The following is a 19,592-nucleotide window of genomic DNA, read 5'->3' as shown; positions in this document are numbered from 1 at the left end:
CGTTTTACAAGGAACACTGATTTTGAGAGAATTGAGTGCATTCGAGCATATGCGACATCTAACAACTTTCTAAGCATGGATTGTCGTGTTACGGAGCTTTTTACACATTTTCATCATATTTGTCACATTAACTGTAAAAGCACGTCTGAAACGAGTTTTCAACATAGTATTGTGATATGCACTTGTTCAGAGTGGGAAAACACACTTTGTGTCTCCGAGTGCATGAAAACAGCTTTCCAAGCGCAGGAGCGCCGTCAGACTGTTTAACGCCTTTTCAGAGCATAAAGCAAACGTTTTACAAGGAACACTGGTTTTGAGAGAATTGAGTGCATTCGAGCATATGCGACATCTAACAACTTTCTAAGCATGGATTGTCGTGTTACGGAGCTTTTTACACATTTTCATCATATTTGTCATATTAACTGTAAAAGCACGTCTGAAACGAGTTTTCAACATAGTATTGTGATATGCACTTGTTCAGAGTGGGAAAACACACTTTGTGTCTCCGAGTGCATGAAAACAGCTTTCCAAGCGCAGGAGCGCCGTCAGACTGTTTAACGCCTTTTCAGAGCATAAAGCAAACGTTTTACAAGGAACACTGGTTTTGAGAGAATTGAGTGCATTCGAGCATATGCGACATCTAACAACTTTCTAAGCATGGATTGTCGTGTTACGGAGCTTTTTACACATTTTCATCATATTTGTCATATTAACTGTAAAAGCACGTCTGAAACGAGTTTTCAACATAGTATTGTGATATGCACTTGTTCAGAGTGGGAAAACACACTTTGTGTCTCCGAGTGCATGAAAACAGCTTTCCAAGCGCAGGAGCGCCGTCAGACTGTTTAACGCCTTTTCAGAGCATAAAGCAAACGTTTTACAAGGAACACTGGTTTTGAGAGAATTGAGTGCATTCGAGCATATGCGACATCTAACAACTTTCTAAGCATGGATTGTCGTGTTACGGAGCTTTTTACACATTTTCATCATATTTGTCATATTAACTGTAAAAGCACGTCTGAAACGAGTTTTCAACATAGTATTGTGATATGCACTTGTTCAGAGTGGGAAAACACACTTTGTGTCTCCGAGTGCATGAAAACAGCTTTCCAAGCGCAGGCGCGCCGTCAGACTGTTTCTAACGCCTTTTCCGAGCATAAAGCAAACGTTTGACAAGGAACCTTGATTTTGAGTGAAATGAGTGCATTCGAGCATATGCGACATCTAACAACTTTCTAAGCATGGATTGTCGTGTTACGGAGCTTTTTACACATTTTCATCATATTTGTCATATTAACTGTAAAAGCACGTCTGAAACGAGTTTTCAACATAGTATTGTGATATGCACTTGTTCAGAGTGGGAAAACACACTTTGTGTCTCCGAGTGCATGAAAACAGCTTTCCAAGCGCAGGCGCGCCGTCAGACTGTTTCTAACGCCTTTTCCGAGCATAAAGCAAACGTTTGACAAGGAACCTTGATTTTGAGTGAAATGAGTGCATTCGAGCATATGCGACATCTAACAACTTTCTAAGCATGGATTGTCGTGTTACGGAGCTTTTTACACATTTTCATCATATTTGTCACATTAACTGTAAAAGCACGTCTGAAACGAGTTTTCAACATAGTATTGTGATATGCACTTGTTCAGAGTGGGAAAACACACTTTGTGTCTCCGAGTGCATGAAAACAGCTTTCCAAGCGCAGGAGCGCCGTCAGACTGTTTAACGCCTTTTCAGAGCATAAAGCAAACGTTTTACAAGGAACACTGGTTTTGAGAGAATTGAGTGCATTCGAGCATATGCGACATCTAACAACTTTCTAAGCATGGATTGTCGTGTTACGGAGCTTTTTACACATTTTCATCATATTTGTCACATTAACTGTAAAAGCACGTCTGAAACGAGTTTTCAACATAGTATTGTGATATGCACTTGTTCAGAGTGGGAAAACACACTTTGTGTCTCCGAGTGCATGAAAACAGCTTTCCAAGCGCAGGAGCGCCGTCAGACTGTTTAACGCCTTTTCAGAGCATAAAGCAAACGTTTTACAAGGAACACTGGTTTTGAGAGAATTGAGTGCATTCGAGCATATGCGACATCTAACAACTTTCTAAGCATGGATTGTCGTGTTACGGAGCTTTTTACACATTTTCATCATATTTGTCATATTAACTGTAAAAGCACGTCTGAAACGAGTTTTCAACATAGTATTGTGATATGCACTTGTTCAGAGTGGGAAAACACACTTTGTGTCTCCGAGTGCATGAAAACAGCTTTCCAAGCGCAGGAGCGCCTTCAGACTGTTTCTAACGCCTTTTCAGAGCATAAAGCAAACGTTTGACAAGGAACATTGATTTTGAGTGAAATGAGTGCATTCGAGCATATGTGCCATGTAACAACTTTCTAAGTATGGATTTTCGTTTTCGAGCTTTTAACACATTTTCATCATATTTGTCATATTAACTGTAAAAGCACGTCTGAAACGAGTTTTCAACATAGTATTGTGATATGCACTTGTTCAGAGTGGGAAAACACACTTTGTGTCTCCGAGTGCATGAAAACAGCTTTCCAAGCGCAGGCGCGCCGTCAGACTGTTTCTAACGCCTTTTCCGAGCATAAAGCAAACGTTTGACAAGGAACCTTGATTTTGAGTGAAATGAGTGCATTCGAGCATATGCGACATCTAACAACTTTCTAAGCATGGATTGTCGTGTTACGGAGCTTTTTACACATTTTCATCATATTTGTCACATTAACTGTAAAAGCACGTCTGAAACGAGTTTTCAACATAGTATTGTGATATGCACTTGTTCAGAGTGGGAAAACACACTTTGTGTCTCCGAGTGCATGAAAACAGCTTTCCAAGCGCAGGAGCGCCGTCAGACTGTTTAACGCCTTTTCAGAGCATAAAGCAAACGTTTTACAAGGAACACTGGTTTTGAGAGAATTGAGTGCATTCGAGCATATGCGACATCTAACAACTTTCTAAGCATGGATTGTCGTGTTACGGAGCTTTTTACACATTTTCATCATATTTGTCATATTAACTGTAAAAGCACGTCTGAAACGAGTTTTCAACATAGTATTGTGATATGCACTTGTTCAGAGTGGGAAAACACACTTTGTGTCTCCGAGTGCATGAAAACAGCTTTCCAAGCGCAGGAGCGCCGTCAGACTGTTTAACGCCTTTTCAGAGCATAAAGCAAACGTTTTACAAGGAACACTGGTTTTGAGAGAATTGAGTGCATTCGAGCATATGCGACATCTAACAACTTTCTAAGCATGGATTGTCGTGTTACGGAGCTTTTTACACATTTTCATCATATTTGTCATATTAACTGTAAAAGCACGTCTGAAACGAGTTTTCAACATAGTATTGTGATATGCACTTGTTCAGAGTGGGAAAACACACTTTGTGTCTCCGAGTGCATGAAAACAGCTTTCCAAGCGCAGGAGCGCCTTCAGACTGTTTCTAACGCCTTTTCAGAGCATAAAGCAAACGTTTGACAAGGAACATTGATTTTGAGTGAAATGAGTGCATTCGAGCATATGTGCCATGTAACAACTTTCTAAGTATGGATTTTCGTTTTCGAGCTTTTAACACATTTTCATCATATTTGTCATATTAACTGTAAAAGCACGTCTGAAACGAGTTTTCAACATAGTATTGTGATATGCACTTGTTCAGAGTGGGAAAACACACTTTGTGTCTCCGAGTGCATGAAAACAGCTTTCCAAGCGCAGGAGCGCCGTCAGACTGTTTAACGCCTTTTCAGAGCATAAAGCAAACGTTTTACAAGGAACACTGATTTTGAGAGAATTGAGTGCATTCGAGCATATGCGACATCTAACAACTTTCTAAGCATGGATTGTCGTGTTACGGAGCTTTTTACACATTTTCATCATATTTGTCACATTAACTGTAAAAGCACGTCTGAAACGAGTTTTCAACATAGTATTGTGATATGCACTTGTTCAGAGTGGGAAAACACACTTTGTGTCTCCGAGTGCATGAAAACAGCTTTCCAAGCGCAGGAGCGCCGTCAGACTGTTTAACGCCTTTTCAGAGCATAAAGCAAACGTTTTACAAGGAACACTGGTTTTGAGAGAATTGAGTGCATTCGAGCATATGCGACATCTAACAACTTTCTAAGCATGGATTGTCGTGTTACGGAGCTTTTTACACATTTTCATCATATTTGTCATATTAACTGTAAAAGCACGTCTGAAACGAGTTTTCAACATAGTATTGTGATATGCACTTGTTCAGAGTGGGAAAACACACTTTGTGTCTCCGAGTGCATGAAAACAGCTTTCCAAGCGCAGGAGCGCCGTCAGACTGTTTAACGCCTTTTCAGAGCATAAAGCAAACGTTTTACAAGGAACACTGGTTTTGAGAGAAATGAGTGCATTCGAGCATATGCGACATCTAACAACTTTCTAAGCATGGATTGTCGTGTTACGGAGCTTTTTACACATTTTCATCATATTTGTCATATTAACTGTAAAAGCACGTCTGAAACGAGTTTTCAACATAGTATTGTGATATGCACTTGTTCAGAGTGGGAAAACACACTTTGTGTCTCCGAGTGCATGAAAACAGCTTTCCAAGCGCAGGCGCGCCGTCAGACTGTTTCTAACGCCTTTTCCGAGCATAAAGCAAACGTTTGACAAGGAACCTTGATTTTGAGTGAAATGAGTGCATTCGAGCATATGCGACATCTAACAACTTTCTAAGCATGGATTGTCGTGTTACGGAGCTTTTTACACATTTTCATCATATTTGTCATATTAACTGTAAAAGCACGTCTGAAACGAGTTTTCAACATAGTATTGTGATATGCACTTGTTCAGAGTGGGAAAACACACTTTGTGTCTCCGAGTGCATGAAAACAGCTTTCCAAGCGCAGGCGCGCCGTCAGACTGTTTCTAACGCCTTTTCCGAGCATAAAGCAAACGTTTGACAAGGAACCTTGATTTTGAGTGAAATGAGTGCATTCGAGCATATGCGACATCTAACAACTTTCTAAGCATGGATTGTCGTGTTACGGAGCTTTTTACACATTTTCATCATATTTGTCACATTAACTGTAAAAGCACGTCTGAAACGAGTTTTCAACATAGTATTGTGATATGCACTTGTTCAGAGTGGGAAAACACACTTTGTGTCTCCGAGTGCATGAAAACAGCTTTCCAAGCGCAGGAGCGCCGTCAGACTGTTTAACGCCTTTTCAGAGCATAAAGCAAACGTTTTACAAGGAACACTGGTTTTGAGAGAATTGAGTGCATTCGAGCATATGCGACATCTAACAACTTTCTAAGCATGGATTGTCGTGTTACGGAGCTTTTTACACATTTTCATCATATTTGTCACATTAACTGTAAAAGCACGTCTGAAACGAGTTTTCAACATAGTATTGTGATATGCACTTGTTCAGAGTGGGAAAACACACTTTGTGTCTCCGAGTGCATGAAAACAGCTTTCCAAGCGCAGGAGCGCCGTCAGACTGTTTAACGCCTTTTCAGAGCATAAAGCAAACGTTTTACAAGGAACACTGGTTTTGAGAGAATTGAGTGCATTCGAGCATATGCGACATCTAACAACTTTCTAAGCATGGATTGTCGTGTTACGGAGCTTTTTACACATTTTCATCATATTTGTCATATTAACTGTAAAAGCACGTCTGAAACGAGTTTTCAACATAGTATTGTGATATGCACTTGTTCAGAGTGGGAAAACACACTTTGTGTCTCCGAGTGCATGAAAACAGCTTTCCAAGCGCAGGAGCGCCTTCAGACTGTTTCTAACGCCTTTTCAGAGCATAAAGCAAACGTTTGACAAGGAACATTGATTTTGAGTGAAATGAGTGCATTCGAGCATATGTGCCATGTAACAACTTTCTAAGTATGGATTTTCGTTTTCGAGCTTTTAACACATTTTCATCATATTTGTCATATTAACTGTAAAAGCACGTCTGAAACGAGTTTTCAACATAGTATTGTGATATGCACTTGTTCAGAGTGGGAAAACACACTTTGTGTCTCCGAGTGCATGAAAACAGCTTTCCAAGCGCAGGCGCGCCGTCAGACTGTTTCTAACGCCTTTTCCGAGCATAAAGCAAACGTTTGACAAGGAACCTTGATTTTGAGTGAAATGAGTGCATTCGAGCATATGCGACATCTAACAACTTTCTAAGCATGGATTGTCGTGTTACGGAGCTTTTTACACATTTTCATCATATTTGTCACATTAACTGTAAAAGCACGTCTGAAACGAGTTTTCAACATAGTATTGTGATATGCACTTGTTCAGAGTGGGAAAACACACTTTGTGTCTCCGAGTGCATGAAAACAGCTTTCCAAGCGCAGGAGCGCCGTCAGACTGTTTAACGCCTTTTCAGAGCATAAAGCAAACGTTTTACAAGGAACACTGGTTTTGAGAGAATTGAGTGCATTCGAGCATATGCGACATCTAACAACTTTCTAAGCATGGATTGTCGTGTTACGGAGCTTTTTACACATTTTCATCATATTTGTCATATTAACTGTAAAAGCACGTCTGAAACGAGTTTTCAACATAGTATTGTGATATGCACTTGTTCAGAGTGGGAAAACACACTTTGTGTCTCCGAGTGCATGAAAACAGCTTTCCAAGCGCAGGAGCGCCGTCAGACTGTTTAACGCCTTTTCAGAGCATAAAGCAAACGTTTTACAAGGAACACTGGTTTTGAGAGAATTGAGTGCATTCGAGCATATGCGACATCTAACAACTTTCTAAGCATGGATTGTCGTGTTACGGAGCTTTTTACACATTTTCATCATATTTGTCATATTAACTGTAAAAGCACGTCTGAAACGAGTTTTCAACATAGTATTGTGATATGCACTTGTTCAGAGTGGGAAAACACACTTTGTGTCTCCGAGTGCATGAAAACAGCTTTCCAAGCGCAGGAGCGCCTTCAGACTGTTTCTAACGCCTTTTCAGAGCATAAAGCAAACGTTTGACAAGGAACATTGATTTTGAGTGAAATGAGTGCATTCGAGCATATGTGCCATGTAACAACTTTCTAAGTATGGATTTTCGTTTTCGAGCTTTTAACACATTTTCATCATATTTGTCATATTAACTGTAAAAGCACGTCTGAAACGAGTTTTCAACATAGTATTGTGATATGCACTTGTTCAGAGTGGGAAAACACACTTTGTGTCTCCGAGTGCATGTAAACAGCTTTCCAAGCGCAGGCGCGCCGTCAGACTGTTTCTAACGCCTTTTCCGAGCATAAAGCAAACGTTTGACAAGGAACCTTGATTTTGAGTGAAATGAGTGCATTCGAGCATATGCGACATCTAACAACTTTCTAAGCATGGATTGTCGTGTTACGGAGCTTTTTACACATTTTCATCATATTTGTCATATTAACTGTAAAAGCACGTCTGAAACGAGTTTTCAACATAGTATTGTGATATGCACTTGTTCAGAGTGGGAAAACACACTTTGTGTCTCCGAGTGCATGAAAACAGCTTTCCAAGCGCAGGCGCGCCGTCAGACTGTTTCTAACGCCTTTTCCGAGCATAAAGCAAACGTTTGACAAGGAACCTTGATTTTGAGTGAAATGAGTGCATTCGAGCATATGCGACATCTAACAACTTTATAAGCATGGATTGTCGTGTTACGGAGCTTTTTACACATTTTCATCATATTTGTCACATTAACTGTAAAAGCACGTCTGAAACGAGTTTTCAACATAGTATTGTGATATGCACTTGTTCAGAGTGGGAAAACACACTTTGTGTCTCCGAGTGCATGAAAACAGCTTTCCAAGCGCAGGAGCGCCGTCAGACTGTTTAACGCCTTTTCAGAGCATAAAGCAAACGTTTTACAAGGAACACTGGTTTTGAGAGAATTGAGTGCATTCGAGCATTTGCGACATCTAACAACTTTCTAAGCATGGATTGTCGTGTTACGGAGCTTTTTACACATTTTCATCATATTTGTCACATTAACTGTAAAAGCACGTCTGAAACGAGTTTTCAACATAGTATTGTGATATGCACTTGTTCAGAGTGGGAAAACACACTTTGTGTCTCCGAGTGCATGAAAACAGCTTTCCAAGCGCAGGAGCGCCGTCAGACTGTTTAACGCCTTTTCAGAGCATAAAGCAAACGTTTTACAAGGAACACTGGTTTTGAGAGAATTGAGTGCATTCGAGCATATGCGACATCTAACAACTTTCTAAGCATGGATTGTCGTGTTACGGAGCTTTTTACACATTTTCATCATATTTGTCATATTAACTGTAAAAGCACGTCTGAAACGAGTTTTCAACATAGTATTGTGATATGCACTTGTTCAGAGTGGGAAAACACACTTTGTGTCTCCGAGTGCATGAAAACAGCTTTCCAAGCGCAGGAGCGCCTTCAGACTGTTTCTAACGCCTTTTCAGAGCATAAAGCAAACGTTTGACAAGGAACATTGATTTTGAGTGAAATGAGTGCATTCGAGCATATGTGCCATGTAACAACTTTCTAAGTATGGATTTTCGTTTTCGAGCTTTTAACACATTTTCATCATATTTGTCATATTAACTGTAAAAGCACGTCTGAAACGAGTTTTCAACATAGTATTGTGATATGCACTTGTTCAGAGTGGGAAAACACACTTTGTGTCTCCGAGTGCATGAAAACAGCTTTCCAAGCGCAGGCGCGCCGTCAGACTGTTTCTAACGCCTTTTCCGAGCATAAAGCAAACGTTTGACAAGGAACCTTGATTTTGAGTGAAATGAGTGCATTCGAGCATATGCGACATCTAACAACTTTCTAAGCATGGATTGTCGTGTTACGGAGCTTTTTACACATTTTCATCATATTTGTCACATTAACTGTAAAAGCACGTCTGAAACGAGTTTTCAACATAGTATTGTGATATGCACTTGTTCAGAGTGGGAAAACACACTTTGTGTCTCCGAGTGCATGAAAACAGCTTTCCAAGCGCAGGAGCGCCTTCAGACTGTTTCTAACGCCTTTTCAGAGCATAAAGCAAACGTTTGACAAGGAACATTGATTTTGAGTGAAATGAGTGCATTCGAGCATATGTGCCATGTAATAACTTTCTAAGTATGGATTTTCGTTTTCGAGCTTTTAACACATTTTCATCATATTTGTCATATTAACTGTAAAAGCACGTCTGAAACGAGTTTTCAACATAGTATTGTGATATGCACTTGTTCAGAGTGGGAAAACACACTTTGTGTCTCCGAGTGCATGAAAACAGCTTTCCAAGCGCAGGCGCGCCGTCAGACTGTTTCTAACGCCTTTTCCGAGCATAAAGCAAACGTTTGACAAGGAACCTTGATTTTGAGTGAAATGAGTGCATTCGAGCATATGCGACATCTAACAACTTTCTAAGCATGGATTGTCGTGTTACGGAGCTTTTTACACATTTTCATCATATTTGTCACATTAACTGTAAAAGCACGTCTGAAACGAGTTTTCAACATAGTATTGTGATATGCACTTGTTCAGAGTGGGAAAACACACTTTGTGTCTCCGAGTGCATGAAAACAGCTTTCCAAGCGCAGGAGCGCCGTCAGACTGTTTAACGCCTTTTCAGAGCATAAAGCAAACGTTTTACAAGGAACACTGGTTTTGAGAGAATTGAGTGCATTCGAGCATATGCGACATCTAACAACTTTCTAAGCATGGATTGTCGTGTTACGGAGCTTTTTACACATTTTCATCATATTTGTCACATTAACTGTAAAAGCACGTCTGAAACGAGTTTTCAACATAGTATTGTGATATGCACTTGTTCAGAGTGGGAAAACACACTTTGTGTCTCCGAGTGCATGAAAACAGCTTTCCAAGCGCAGGAGCGCCGTCAGACTGTTTAACGCCTTTTCAGAGCATAAAGCAAACGTTTTACAAGGAACACTGGTTTTGAGAGAATTGAGTGCATTCGAGCATATGCGACATCTAACAACTTTCTAAGCATGGATTGTCGTGTTACGGAGCTTTTTACACATTTTCATCATATTTGTCATATTAACTGTAAAAGCACGTCTGAAACGAGTTTTCAACATAGTATTGTGATATGCACTTGTTCAGAGTGGGAAAACACACTTTGTGTCTCCGAGTGCATGAAAACAGCTTTCCAAGCGCAGGAGCGCCTTCAGACTGTTTCTAACGCCTTTTCAGAGCATAAAGCAAACGTTTGACAAGGAACATTGATTTTGAGTGAAATGAGTGCATTCGAGCATATGTGCCATGTAACAACTTTCTAAGTATGGATTTTCGTTTTCGAGCTTTTAACACATTTTCATCATATTTGTCATATTAACTGTAAAAGCACGTCTGAAACGAGTTTTCAACATAGTATTGTGATATGCACTTGTTCAGAGTGGGAAAACACACTTTGTGTCTCCGAGTGCATGAAAACAGCTTTCCAAGCGCAGGCGCGCCGTCAGACTGTTTCTAACGCCTTTTCCGAGCATAAAGCAAACGTTTGACAAGGAACCTTGATTTTGAGTGAAATGAGTGCATTCGAGCATATGCGACATCTAACAACTTTCTAAGCATGGATTGTCGTGTTACGGAGCTTTTTACACATTTTCATCATATTTGTCACATTAACTGTAAAAGCACGTCTGAAACGAGTTTTCAACATAGTATTGTGATATGCACTTGTTCAGAGTGGGAAAACACACTTTGTGTCTCCGAGTGCATGAAAACAGCTTTCCAAGCGCAGGAGCGCCGTCAGACTGTTTAACGCCTTTTCAGAGCATAAAGCAAACGTTTTACAAGGAACACTGGTTTTGAGAGAATTGAGTGCATTCGAGCATATGCGACATCTAACAACTTTCTAAGCATGGATTGTCGTGTTACGGAGCTTTTTACACATTTTCATCATATTTGTCATATTAACTGTAAAAGCACGTCTGAAACGAGTTTTCAACATAGTATTGTGATATGCACTTGTTCAGAGTGGGAAAACACACTTTGTGTCTCCGAGTGCATGAAAACAGCTTTCCAAGCGCAGGAGCGCCGTCAGACTGTTTAACGCCTTTTCAGAGCATAAAGCAAACGTTTTACAAGGAACACTGGTTTTGAGAGAATTGAGTGCATTCGAGCATATGCGACATCTAACAACTTTCTAAGCATGGATTGTCGTGTTACGGAGCTTTTTACACATTTTCATCATATTTGTCATATTAACTGTAAAAGCACGTCTGAAACGAGTTTTCAACATAGTATTGTGATATGCACTTGTTCAGAGTGGGAAAACACACTTTGTGTCTCCGAGTGCATGAAAACAGCTTTCCAAGCGCAGGAGCGCCTTCAGACTGTTTCTAACGCCTTTTCAGAGCATAAAGCAAACGTTTGACAAGGAACATTGATTTTGAGTGAAATGAGTGCATTCGAGCATATGTGCCATGTAACAACTTTCTAAGTATGGATTTTCGTTTTCGAGCTTTTAACACATTTTCATCATATTTGTCATATTAACTGTAAAAGCACGTCTGAAACGAGTTTTCAACATAGTATTGTGATATGCACTTGTTCAGAGTGGGAAAACACACTTTGTGTCTCCGAGTGCATGAAAACAGCTTTCCAAGCGCAGGCGCGCCGTCAGACTGTTTCTAACGCCTTTTCCGAGCATAAAGCAAACGTTTGACAAGGAACCTTGATTTTGAGTGAAATGAGTGCATTCGAGCATATGCGACATCTAACAACTTTCTAAGCATGGATTGTCGTGTTACGGAGCTTTTTACACATTTTCATCATATTTGTCATATTAACTGTAAAAGCACGTCTGAAACGAGTTTTCAACATAGTATTGTGATATGCACTTGTTCAGAGTGGGAAAACACACTTTGTGTCTCCGAGTGCATGAAAACAGCTTTCCAAGCGCAGGCGCGCCGTCAGACTGTTTCTAACGCCTTTTCCGAGCATAAAGCAAACGTTTGACAAGGAACCTTGATTTTGAGTGAAATGAGTGCATTCGAGCATATGCGACATCTAACAACTTTCTAAGCATGGATTGTCGTGTTACGGAGCTTTTTACACATTTTCATCATATTTGTCACATTAACTGTAAAAGCACGTCTGAAACGAGTTTTCAACATAGTATTGTGATATGCACTTGTTCAGAGTGGGAAAACACACTTTGTGTCTCCGAGTGCATGAAAACAGCTTTCCAAGCGCAGGAGCGCCGTCAGACTGTTTAACGCCTTTTCAGAGCATAAAGCAAACGTTTTACAAGGAACACTGGTTTTGAGAGAATTGAGTGCATTCGAGCATATGCGACATCTAACAACTTTCTAAGCATGGATTGTCGTGTTACGGAGCTTTTTACACATTTTCATCATATTTGTCATATTAACTGTAAAAGCACGTCTGAAACGAGTTTTCAACATAGTATTGTGATATGCACTTGTTCAGAGTGGGAAAACACACTTTGTGTCTCCGAGTGCATGAAAACAGCTTTCCAAGCGCAGGAGCGCCGTCAGACTGTTTAACGCCTTTTCAGAGCATAAAGCAAACGTTTTACAAGGAACACTGGTTTTGAGAGAATTGAGTGCATTCGAGCATATGCGACATCTAACAACTTTCTAAGCATGGATTGTCGTGTTACGGAGCTTTTTACACATTTTCATCATATTTGTCATATTAACTGTAAAAGCACGTCTGAAACGAGTTTTCAACATAGTATTGTGATATGCACTTGTTCAGAGTGGGAAAACACACTTTGTGTCTCCGAGTGCATGAAAACAGCTTTCCAAGCGCAGGAGCGCCTTCAGACTGTTTCTAACGCCTTTTCAGAGCATAAAGCAAACGTTTGACAAGGAACATTGATTTTGAGTGAAATGAGTGCATTCGAGCATATGTGCCATGTAACAACTTTCTAAGTATGGATTTTCGTTTTCGAGCTTTTAACACATTTTCATCATATTTGTCATATTAACTGTAAAAGCACGTCTGAAACGAGTTTTCAACATAGTATTGTGATATGCACTTGTTCAGAGTGGGAAAACACACTTTGTGTCTCCGAGTGCATGAAAACAGCTTTCCAAGCGCAGGCGCGCCGTCAGACTGTTTCTAACGCCTTTTCCGAGCATAAAGCAAACGTTTGACAAGGAACCTTGATTTTGAGTGAAATGAGTGCATTCGAGCATATGCGACATCTAACAACTTTCTAAGCATGGATTGTCGTGTTACGGAGCTTTTTACACATTTTCATCATATTTGTCATATTAACTGTAAAAGCACGTCTGAAACGAGTTTTCAACATAGTATTGTGATATGCACTTGTTCAGAGTGGGAAAACACACTTTGTGTCTCCGAGTGCATGAAAACAGCTTTCCAAGCGCAGGCGCGGCCTCAGACTGTTTCTAACGCCTTTTCCGAGCATAAAGCAAACGTTTGACAAGGAACCTTGATTTTGAGTGAAATGAGTGCATTCGAGCATATGCGACATCTAACAACTTTCTAAGCATGGATTGTCGTGTTACGGAGCTTTTTACACATTTTCATCATATTTGTCACATTAACTGTAAAAGCACGTCTGAAACGAGTTTTCAACATAGTATTGTGATATGCACTTGTTCAGAGTGGGAAAACACACTTTGTGTCTCCGAGTGCATGAAAACAGCTTTCCAAGCGCAGGAGCGCCGTCAGACTGTTTAACGCCTTTTCAGAGCATAAAGCAAACGTTTTACAAGGAACACTGGTTTTGAGAGAATTGAGTGCATTCGAGCATATGCGACATCTAACAACTTTCTAAGCATGGATTGTCGTGTTACGGAGCTTTTTACACATTTTCATCATATTTGTCACATTAACTGTAAAAGCACGTCTGAAACGAGTTTTCAACATAGTATTGTGATATGCACTTGTTCAGAGTGGGAAAACACACTTTGTGTCTCCGAGTGCATGAAAACAGCTTTCCAAGCGCAGGAGCGCCGTCAGACTGTTTAACGCCTTTTCAGAGCATAAAGCAAACGTTTTACAAGGAACACTGGTTTTGAGAGAATTGAGTGCATTCGAGCATATGCGACATCTAACAACTTTCTAAGCATGGATTGTCGTGTTACGGAGCTTTTTACACATTTTCATCATATTTGTCATATTAACTGTAAAAGCACGTCTGAAACGAGTTTTCAACATAGTATTGTGATATGCACTTGTTCAGAGTGGGAAAACACACTTTGTGTCTCCGAGTGCATGAAAACAGCTTTCCAAGCGCAGGAGCGCCGTCAGACTGTTTAACGCCTTTTCAGAGCATAAAGCAAACGTTTTACAAGGAACACTGGTTTTGAGAGAATTGAGTGCATTCGAGCATATGCGACATCTAACAACTTTCTAAGCATGGATTGTCGTGTTACGGAGCTTTTTACACATTTTCATCATATTTGTCATATTAACTGTAAAAGCACGTCTGAAACGAGTTTTCAACATAGTATTGTGATATGCACTTGTTCAGAGTGGGAAAACACACTTTGTGTCTCCGAGTGCATGAAAACAGCTTTCCAAGCGCAGGAGCGCCTTCAGACTGTTTCTAACGCCTTTTCAGAGCATAAAGCAAACGTTTGACAAGGAACATTGATTTTGAGTGAAATGAGTGCATTCGAGCATATGTGCCATGTAACAACTTTCTAAGTATGGATTTTCGTTTTCGAGCTTTTAACACATTTTCATCATATTTGTCATATTAACTGTAAAAGCACGTCTGAAACGAGTTTTCAACATAGTATTGTGATATGCACTTGTTCAGAGTGGGAAAACACACTTTGTGTCTCCGAGTGCATGAAAACAGCTTTCCAAGCGCAGGCGCGCCGTCAGACTGTTTCTAACGCCTTTTCCGAGCATAAAGCAAACGTTTGACAAGGAACCTTGATTTTGAGTGAAATGAGTGCATTCGAGCATATGCGACATCTAACAACTTTCTAAGCATGGATTGTCGTGTTACGGAGCTTTTTACACATTTTCATCATATTTGTCATATTAACTGTAAAAGCACGTCTGAAACGAGTTTTCAACATAGTATTGTGATATGCACTTGTTCAGAGTGGGAAAACACACTTTGTGTCTCCGAGTGCATGAAAACAGCTTTCCAAGCGCAGGCGCGCCGTCAGACTGTTTCTAACGCCTTTTCCGAGCATAAAGCAAACGTTTGACAAGGAACCTTGATTTTGAGTGAAATGAGTGCATTCGAGCATATGCGACATCTAACAACTTTCTAAGCATGGATTGTCGTGTTACGGAGCTTTTTACACATTTTCATCATATTTGTCACATTAACTGTAAAAGCACGTCTGAAACGAGTTTTCAACATAGTATTGTGATATGCACTTGTTCAGAGTGGGAAAACACACTTTGTGTCTCCGAGTGCATGAAAACAGCTTTCCAAGCGCAGGAGCGCCGTCAGACTGTTTAACGCCTTTTCAGAGCATAAAGCAAACGTTTTACAAGGAACACTGGTTTTGAGAGAATTGAGTGCATTCGAGCATATGCGACATCTAACAACTTTCTAAGCATGGATTGTCGTGTTACGGAGCTTTTTACACATTTTCATCATATTTGTCACATTAACTGTAAAAGCACGTCTGAAACGAGTTTTCAACATAGTATTGTGATATGCACTTGTTCAGAGTGGGAAAACACACTTTGTGTCTCCGAGTGCATGAAAACAGCTTTCCAAGCGCAGGAGCGCCGTCAGACTGTTTAACGCCTTTTCAGAGCATAAAGCAAACGTTTTACAAGGAACACTGGTTTTGAGAGAATTGAGTGCATTCGAGCATATGCGACATCTAACAACTTTCTAAGCATGGATTGTCGTGTTACGGAGCTTTTTACACATTTTCATCATATTTGTCATATTAACTGTAAAAGCACGTCTGAAACGAGTTTTCAACATAGTATTGTGATATGCACTTGTTCAGAGTGGGAAAACACACTTTGTGTCTCCGAGTGCATGAAAACAGCTTTCCAAGCGCAGGAGCGCCTTCAGACTGTTTCTAACGCCTTTTCAGAGCATAAAGCAAACGTTTGACAAGGAACATTGATTTTGAGTGAAATGAGTGCATTCGAGCATATGTGCCATGTAACAACTTTCTAAGTATGGATTTTCGTTTTCGAGCTTTTAACACATTTTCATCATATTTGTCATATTAACTGTAAAAGCACGTCTGAAACGAGTTTTCAACATAGTATTGTGATATGCACTTGTTCAGAGTGGGAAAACACACTTTGTGTCTCCGAGTGCATGTAAACAGCTTTCCAAGCGCAGGCGCGCCGTCAGACTGTTTCTAACGCCTTTTCCGAGCATAAAGCAAACGTTTGACAAGGAACCTTGATTTTGAGTGAAATGAGTGCATTCGAGCATATGCGACATCTAACAACTTTCTAAGCATGGATTGTCGTGTTACGGAGCTTTTTACACATTTTCATCATATTTGTCATATTAACTGTAAAAGCACGTCTGAAACGAGTTTTCAACATAGTATTGTGATATGCACTTGTTCAGAGTGGGAAAACACACTTTGTGTCTCCGAGTGCATGAAAACAGCTTTCCAAGCGCAGGCGCGCCGTCAGACTGTTTCTAACGCCTTTTCCGAGCATAAAGCAAACGTTTGACAAGGAACCTTGATTTTGAGTGAAATGAGTGCATTCGAGCATATGCGACATCTAACAACTTTATAAGCATGGATTGTCGTGTTACGGAGCTTTTTACACATTTTCATCATATTTGTCACATTAACTGTAAAAGCACGTCTGAAACGAGTTTTCAACATAGTATTGTGATATGCACTTGTTCAGAGTGGGAAAACACACTTTGTGTCTCCGAGTGCATGAAAACAGCTTTCCAAGCGCAGGAGCGCCGTCAGACTGTTTAACGCCTTTTCAGAGCATAAAGCAAACGTTTTACAAGGAACACTGGTTTTGAGAGAATTGAGTGCATTCGAGCATATGCGACATCTAACAACTTTCTAAGCATGGATTGTCGTGTTACGGAGCTTTTTACACATTTTCATCATATTTGTCACATTAACTGTAAAAGCACGTCTGAAACGAGTTTTCAACATAGTATTGTGATATGCACTTGTTCAGAGTGGGAAAACACACTTTGTGTCTCCGAGTGCATGAAAACAGCTTTCCAAGCGCAGGAGCGCCGTCAGACTGTTTAACGCCTTTTCAGAGCATAAAGCAAACGTTTTACAAGGAACACTGGTTTTGAGAGAATTGAGTGCATTCGAGCATATGCGACATCTAACAACTTTCTAAGCATGGATTGTCGTGTTACGGAGCTTTTTACACATTTTCATCATATTTGTCATATTAACTGTAAAAGCACGTCTGAAACGAGTTTTCAACATAGTATTGTGATATGCACTTGTTCAGAGTGGGAAAACACACTTTGTGTCTCCGAGTGCATGAAAACAGCTTTCCAAGCGCAGGAGCGCCTTCAGACTGTTTCTAACGCCTTTTCAGAGCATAAAGCAAACGTTTGACAAGGAACATTGATTTTGAGTGAAATGAGTGCATTCGAGCATATGTGCCATGTAACAACTTTCTAAGTATGGATTTTCGTTTTCGAGCTTTTAACACATTTTCATCATATTTGTCATATTAACTGTAAAAGCACGTCTGAAACGAGTTTTCAACATAGTATTGTGATATGCACTTGTTCAGAGTGGGAAAACACACTTTGTGTCTCCGAGTGCATGAAAACAGCTTTCCAAGCGCAGGCGCGCCGTCAGACTGTTTCTAACGCCTTTTCCGAGCATAAAGCAAACGTTTGACAAGGAACCTTGATTTTGAGTGAAATGAGTGCATTCGAGCATATGCGACATCTAACAACTTTCTAAGCATGGATTGTCGTGTTACGGAGCTTTTTACACATTTTCATCATATTTGTCACATTAACTGTAAAAGCACGTCTGAAACGAGTTTTCAACATAGTATTGTGATATGCACTTGTTCAGAGTGGGAAAACACACTTTGTGTCTCCGAGTGCATGAAAACAGCTTTCCAAGCGCAGGAGCGCCGTCAGACTGTTTAACGCCTTTTCAGAGCATAAAGCAAACGTTTTACAAGGAACACTGGTTTTGAGAGAATTGAGTGCATTCGAGCATATGCGACATCTAACAACTTTCTAAGCATGGATTGTCGTGTTACGGAGCTTTTTACACATTTTCATCATATTTGTCATATTAACTGTAAAAGCACGTCTGAAACGAGTTTTCAACATAGTATTGTGATATGCACTTGTTCAGAGTGGGAAAACACACTTTGTGTCTCCGAGTGCATGAAAACAGCTTTCCAAGCGCAGGAGCGCCGTCAGACTGTTTAACGCCTTTTCAGAGCATAAAGCAAACGTTTTACAAGGAACACTGGTTTTGAGAGAATTGAGTGCATTCGAGCATATGCGACATCTAACAACTTTCTAAGCATGGATTGTCGTGTTACGGAGCTTTTTACACATTTTCATCATATTTGTCATATTAACTGTAAAAGCACGTCTGAAACGAGTTTTCAACATAGTATTGTGATATGCACTTGTTCAGAGTGGGAAAACACACTTTGTGTCTCCGAGTGCATGAAAACAGCTTTCCAAGCGCAGGAGCGCCTTCAGACTGTTTCTAACGCCTTTTCAGAGCATAAAGCAAACGTTTGACAAGGAACATTGATTTTGAGTGAAATGAGTGCATTCGAGCATATGTGCCATGTAACAACTTTCTAAGTATGGATTTTCGTTTTCGAGCTTTTAACACATTTTCATCATATTTGTCATATTAACTGTAAAAGCACGTCTGAAACGAGTTTTCAACATAGTTTTGTGATATGCACTTGTTCAGAGTGGGAAAACACACTTTGTGTCTCCGAGTGCATGAAAACAGCTTTCCAAGCGCAGGCGCGCCGTCAGACTGTTTCTAACGCCTTTTCCGAGCATAAAGCAAACGTTTGACAAGGAACCTTGATTTTGAGTGAAATGAGTGCATTCGAGCATATGCGACATCTAACAACTTTCTAAGCATGGATTGTCGTGTTACGGAGCTTTTTACACATTTTCATCATATTTGTCATATTAACTGTAAAAGCACGTCTGAAACGAGTTTTCAACATAGTATTGTGATATGCACTTGTTCAGAGTGGGAAAACACACTTTGTGTCTCCGAGTGCATGAAAACAGCTTTCCAAGCGCAGGCGCGCCGTCAGACTGTTTCTAACGCCTTTTCCGAGCATAAAGCAAACGTTTGACAAGGAACCTTGATTTTGAGTGAAATGAGTGCATTCGAGCATATGCGACATCTAACAACTTTCTAAGCATGGATTGTCGTGTTACGGAGCTTTTTACACATTTTCATCATATTTGTCACATTAACTGTAAAAGCACGTCTGAAACGAGTTTTCAACATAGTATTGTGATATGCACTTGTTCAGAGTGGGAAAACACACTTTGTGTCTCCGAGTGCATGAAAACAGCTTTCCAAGCGCAGGAGCGCCGTCAGACTGTTTAACGCCTTTTCAGAGCATAAAGCAAACGTTTTACAAGGAACACTGGTTTTGAGAGAATTGAGTGCATTCGAGCATAT

The sequence above is a fragment of the Neoarius graeffei genome, chromosome 22 (genome assembly GCF_027579695.1).
Source record: "Neoarius graeffei isolate fNeoGra1 chromosome 22, fNeoGra1.pri, whole genome shotgun sequence".
NCBI lineage: Eukaryota > Metazoa > Chordata > Actinopteri > Siluriformes > Ariidae > Neoarius > Neoarius graeffei.
Note: the sequence above shows the minus strand (reverse complement) of the source record.